Consider the following 6,428-nt stretch of genomic DNA (forward strand, 5'->3'; position numbering starts at 1 on the left):
CCGACCAAGCTTGTAGACTATTCAGTACATTCTGTAGTGCTCTTCTCATCCACTCGTGTCTCTTGAATCTTAGAAAGATCGTCAAATCGTCTACATAAAGGAATGCTTTTATTGACTTAGGTATTACAGTTGTTATAGAATTTATTGCTATTGCAAACAATGTACAACTTAAAAATGTGGAACGCTTCACGATTTTGCGTGTCATCCTTGCGCAGGGGCCATACTAATCTTCTCTGTATCGTTCCAATTTTAGTATATGTACCGCCGAAGCGAGTACTCCGTAAGTCCAGATAAGCCTTATTATAGTCATATAAAAGAGTCTATTGTAATCAGTAATAAAGGTATTATTAAAATATGAAATATGAATATTTTATGAATTCGTAAATAATAGATAATTTATCATTCATTGGTTTATGTTAAGGTTTATGATGCATTACAAGAAATTCATTATCGCCCTTCAACAAATTAAAACTGTTTATAAAAAAAAATGTCATAAATCCGATTTGATTGAGGACGACATGCCACAGCTGTTTGGGAACGGAGGGGCGCGATAGACTAATTACCGAACCGTGGAGAGCGGACTTTGTTCATTGGAACAATTTGCATGACTAACTGACAGATAGCGTTCGGTCCCCAAGGGCATTCGTTACCCTCACCCGGGCTTCCTTTTGAATCCCAATCGCTCAGTAACGAGATCAACATGCCTCTTGTTATGGAGATTGTGCAAGCCCGAGTTGTCACAATGGCAGAGCATATTGCTCACTAAACGTACAGAAAAATCAACTACAGAACTATGTAACTATTTACATACAAAAAAGGATGTATCCATAAAAATAAAAGGAAAATATATGTGATGTATAAGAGGAGTAATATTATAAGAAATGTGGGTACACTTTTTATAATTTTTTTTCTTTTAAAGGTTTAAATAAAATATATTTCTCAGTACAGAAACATATACAGAATGAAGAAAAAATTAAGAAGCCCTAACACGGCTGCTGATGTATTATTAAACAATGAGAATTTGGTTGGAATTTATGCTTTTCGATAGTCACATCAAATATATTTTAATTTAATTTTTTTTCTCGAACTTTCGTTGAAATAATCAATCTACTGCACCTAAGGACAATAAGTATTATAATTGTACTTAATTATACGATATGTGTGAAGTAAATATTAGATAAAGAAAACATAAAACTAAACTAATAGAAGACAAATAAAAACTAAAAAGGATAATAATAATTTTAAGATAAAAATATATGCATATTATAAATAAGCTTAGGCAGTTATTGAAAGTAGTTAGTGGGAAATTATTTACCAGTTTTAAAGATAATACTAAAACGAAAATATCCGATAATTTTATTTAATTGAGGTGAACGAACCCGAAACTCAATGCATGCACATTTTTTCTTATTTTAATCAGCATCCAATATCAAGAAAAATCACCAAGTCTTTCTTGCGAAATTTTGGGAAAGAGAAATAGTGAGACTACGTCCAGTATCATCCAATAAATACACAGCTAGGTTGTGAGTGTATATAAATGTATATATATTTTTATTTCAATAATAATACTTCAGGATAAAATTTTGCCATCCAAGTTTTAAGTATTTTATTACCATAAAATGGTTCGATGGTACATGTGTGACTTATTGTTTAAATAAACCAGCAGGAAAAGTATTATTTCTGTTTAAATCGTAAAAGTGCTTCTAAAGCATATTTTTAGGTATTTGCTGAATGGAAATCCGCGCTCTAGTTATAAAATTTAAATCACTATCAAATGCATTAAACAAATAATAATAACACTGGTGAGCAATCCATTTGGTAAACAGGTTGGAGATTTATTCATTTGGATAATAATTTTAACTTAAATAATTTTAGTTTATGTAGAAATCCATCAAGTATTATTATTCCATTAAGTAATATGTAAGAAGTAAATGCAAAACTGAAAGAGTTACTCAGAAAAGCGCAATTAAACAAAAATTTCTTGACCTTTCTATTATTGGATAATTTCTTAAACAATTATTTTTCTAAGGGGAGAAGTTGGTCGGGGGAGCGGCGTTTAGCAACAACTACACAAATAAACGAAACTTATTCCTTTGTGCCGATGTTTCGACCTGAATTTCAGGTCTTCATTAGGGGACTCAACAAAGATTCCGTTAAAAGATCTAACATCATCTATAAAGCTCCGACATCTAACATAAAACATCTTCTCAAAAGTGCGTGCCTAGGAACAAAACTAGTTGGGAGAGGAGGGGGTCAAACCATAGACAATTGGGGGGAAGGGGCAAGCCATAGTCAATCAGGTTGTGACATTTCAGCACGGAACAGGGGAATGAAACCAAAATTTCAAGAACATTTACAAAATTAATAATTTGTTCACTTCTAGAAGGGGGCCTCCTGCCCCCCTCTGAGTACACCCATGTCTCCTCATATTAATCAGTGGTCAACTATTTACAACTCGTTATTTTACTACTTTGTTTTGCAAAGCTGATAGGTTAGTCTTCGGATATTCAGTTTTATATTAATATACACATTTTCTTTATTTGTCTTTGTCTGACACATTCGCTGATTTTTGTTGTTTTTCAGCAGCAGTACCTTCTCTCTTTTGATTAATTTTTATTTTAAATTTATTTTATAGTGATTTTGTTCTAGAATATTTCATTGTTTTAAATACGCATTTGATCGATAATGTTAATTTAATTTAATTTAAAATACTAAATTTATTACATAAAACATTAGTAGCAAAAACATAAAATTAAACCCAATAACTACACAGTTAATTACAATTCTTTTTTTGTTATTTGATGTTATTGACCCCTTAAAATACAAAAAACAATTGAAATAGTACCCTATAAGATGTTCTTCAGTCTCTTTCGTAACCCTTCCACATATATTCAAGGTAGAGTTAAACTGGCAATAAAGTTAAATGAACGCCAACAAACTTTAAGATTTTCAAACTTAATTTTTTTTTTTTTAAACCTACACTTTTACGAACACAATTAATTGTTGACAGCTAAACAAAATTCCGCTCTAAGGTAAATAATGAAGGGAACACAATACAGTTTGAGTTCGCTATAAAACCCTCTAAAGTTGATAAAATTGAGATCCGTAAAGTCGCTTCTTCGGCGATGATATAATTAATATAATTTATTAATCTTCTACGGCGATGATATAATTAATATGATTTATTTTTTCTTTCTTCCTCTAATTCGGTATGGGGATAATGAAGTTGGTAAATGAACGATATTTTGAAAACAATTTATCATACTTCTTCATTAACCAGGTGAAATTCAGACTTTCGGTATGACTTGCAGAATATGTTAAAACTTCTTCATATAGCTCACAGGAGGATCTTCCTATTTTAAATTTCTAATGAGGGAATGCTTTCAGCTTGTTGTGTTCCGTCATGATCGCAAAGGCACCAACTTTTCCATTTTTCGAGAAACCGTACTGTGAACTTCAGTACTAGCTGTGAAAACTTAGAACTAAATACCTCTTCTCTTCCAAATGAGACAAATAATTCATAAAAGAGAAAATAATAATAATAAAGATCACATCAATAACAAACAATCTCCATTCACGAATAAATTATTATTAAAATAAATATTCACTACCTAGAATAACACACCATACTTAATCTTTCTGCACCAATTATTCAGAATGAAATGTAAAAACTTTAAAAGGGATACTCTTAAACAACAGGCAATTTTCAAATCCTATCTGAATAAAATCATTTCCAACGATCACTAAGTTTTCATAGTATATTTTATACAGACTTATGCTAGGTTTTACTGATGTCCTATTAGCCATAAAACTTTCTTTTTCATTTTTATAGCTGCCAAACAGCAATATTTTAACACTGCATCTCAACTTCAAACACCGTTACGAAAAAAATTTGTAAAAATGAAGGTCTCAATTATTTCAATTATTTTTTGTTTCGTGAGCAGGCTGTAAGATGTTGTACTAACGATGAATACATAAAAAATTAACTACATAAACTCATTGATTAAAAACTCAAAACTGAAAAAAAACAAAAAAAAAACGAGAAATTATACTGACTTTCGAGATTCAGAATTCTTGTAGCAGCCCTCAGACCACAACTTTCGCATAGGTTACTCGAAAAGGTCAAATTATAAATAAAATAAGTTTTAAATTTTCGTGGCTTGAAATATTAAGTGTCCTTATCCTTAAATATTTTGTTGAAGGCGTTTTAGTTTTACTCAAATTATGAGATGAAAAAGATTAAAAATATGAGTAATAAAGTACTCTTACTATACCATCGCTTGTGCAAGGTGGTGATTTGGTCAGAATCACGCTGGACCGCCAGATTTTTACCCAATTAAGGGTACCTACTTTATGAGAATGGGTGAACCCCGGAGAGCTTCCGAACCCACGGCTACTATAGCCAAATTCGAACCGAGGTCTTTCGAGTTAGTAGCCACTAAACTACCCACTCTCACGAATAAAGATAAGTAAAAACACTAAAGTCACAATTTATTTAAATTTAATATAATATATTAATATAAAGATATGTCTTTTTAGAAAATGTATAGTAAATTATAGCCATGATTCACATTTCTTGTGTTTCTGTGCCTATTGTCACCTATAAGTGACATCATTTCAAAGTCATTAATGATTTTCCTATTTATTTTTTTTTTTTGTGCGTAAAATTCATACTTTTTTGTAATTCAGACCCAATATAGTAAGAAACAGAAATTTATAAAAAGATTAAACTTAATTATTAACAATTATCAGATCGTTATCCCTATGAAATGGAACCTTAAAATTCATAATTGGACAGTAATTCAATATTGAGATCTAAAATGATTTTTTTTTATTTTGACCTGAAAATCTGCCGTTGTTTCAAAACCACCCTAATGATCTATTAACGTTCATTTTCTTTTATTCTATGTCAAATGTTCAATTTGATATACCTAACATTATGAAAAAAACGTTCATGAGGTAGATACTGAGGTAAGGCAGACAGCAGGGATTGGTCTAAATGGGACTCGGAGATAAAGAAGAGAGAAGAAGCGACAAAGGGCGATCTAAGATAAAAGAGAAGACGAGGAGGGCTTACAGTGGGTCCTCAGCTGGCTGTCAGGGTTCTTAATCCATTTCCTCAATCCCAGTTCCTCAGCACCTTCTGCTCCGCCATTTTCTTTCTTTTGCTGCTTTCTCTCTTGGGTATAACCAAGGAACCCAACATTAAAAAGGAATGTGACGTTTTCGTCTTAACAATGAGCTTAAGCAGCTCCTAACTACCACCATCATGAATTCTAATTTTTTTTTCATATCCCAAATGTTCAGTTTTATGTATACAACCATTTTTCATACAATTTTTCCCCGGATAAAAAAAATATACCTGCAAATAAATTTTTTAAAAATTTATATTATTTATTTAATGTACATATGTGTACAATTTTAATAAAAAAATAAGAATATATGATTAATTAATAAATGACGAGTTATTTAAAACAAGTTAAAATTTAAAATATGATATTTTTCCATTAAAAAAAGGCTATTTGATTAGAAGTTATATTAAGTTGAAGGCAATTAGTTCAATAAATTAAATTAATGTTGGACTGTTAATACTTTTAAAGACGGATTTAAATAAAACATACCGATTTTACGATTAACTTATAATATATATTATGTAATAATGGCTTTATTTCCTTTTTTATCACATTCTGTATCATCTTGTTTTATTCTCAACATTATAATTATTCACTAATTGTAAATTTTTAGGAAGTTAAGTAATATGAAGAAGAGTAGGAGAGAAAAAAAACAGGAGAAGAAAACCTAATCGAAAGAGCAGTATATTTATTTATTTAAAAATAACCAAAATAATGTATTGGCCTCGATCAGTTAAATAATATATGTTTCTTTCTTATAGTTTTCTTTTTTAACATCACGAGTATTACAAACTTTAGTTTTCTCACAATTATCAATATAACTTATATTATTAGTTCTAAACATTTTTTATATACCAAGGACTACTACATATGATTCAATGCATGTACAAACTCCCTAATTTCCTTATATATTTATTTATAATTATTGTTGAAAAGTATATAATTTATTTTCTATTATTATTTGTACAATAATATAAATTTTAACTAGATAAGATATTAAATCAAAAAGGTACTATATTGTATACCTATGTGTGAATGTATAGATTTATTGAATTATAATATTAACTTTGAATATTGATATAATATACTAACACTAATTGGGCTCCATGATTACGTTGGCAATATTTTAATATAATCCAATAAATACATCTAATATAATATTAATATGAGTATAATTCATCTTACAGGTTTATATATAAACCTTTTTTTTTTTTTAATTATTTATTTATTGTAATTTACAACTGTACAAAATAATACAATAAGTAAATATGTAGTATGTTTCATATACACTTGAAA

At 29.5% G+C, this 6,428-nt stretch overlaps 1 protein-coding gene and 1 non-coding gene across 12 annotated transcripts in view; both read right to left on the reverse strand.

Moving 5' to 3' along the window:
* The window catches only part of CASK (peripheral plasma membrane protein CASK), a 934,116-nt gene that overhangs the window by 314,052 nt on the left and 613,636 nt on the right, over positions 1 to 6,428 (reverse strand). The gene's annotated exons all lie outside the window — the stretch shown is intronic.
* Positions 171 to 277, reverse strand: LOC112210896 (U6 spliceosomal RNA). The gene has a single exon (XR_002945365.1). It is a non-coding gene; the product is annotated as a U6 spliceosomal RNA (small nuclear RNA).

The sequence above is a fragment of the Halyomorpha halys genome, unplaced genomic scaffold, assembly GCF_000696795.3.
Source record: "Halyomorpha halys isolate HHAL.00 unplaced genomic scaffold, Hhal_1.1 Scaffold111.1, whole genome shotgun sequence".
Classification (NCBI taxonomy): Eukaryota; Metazoa; Arthropoda; class Insecta; order Hemiptera; family Pentatomidae; genus Halyomorpha; species Halyomorpha halys.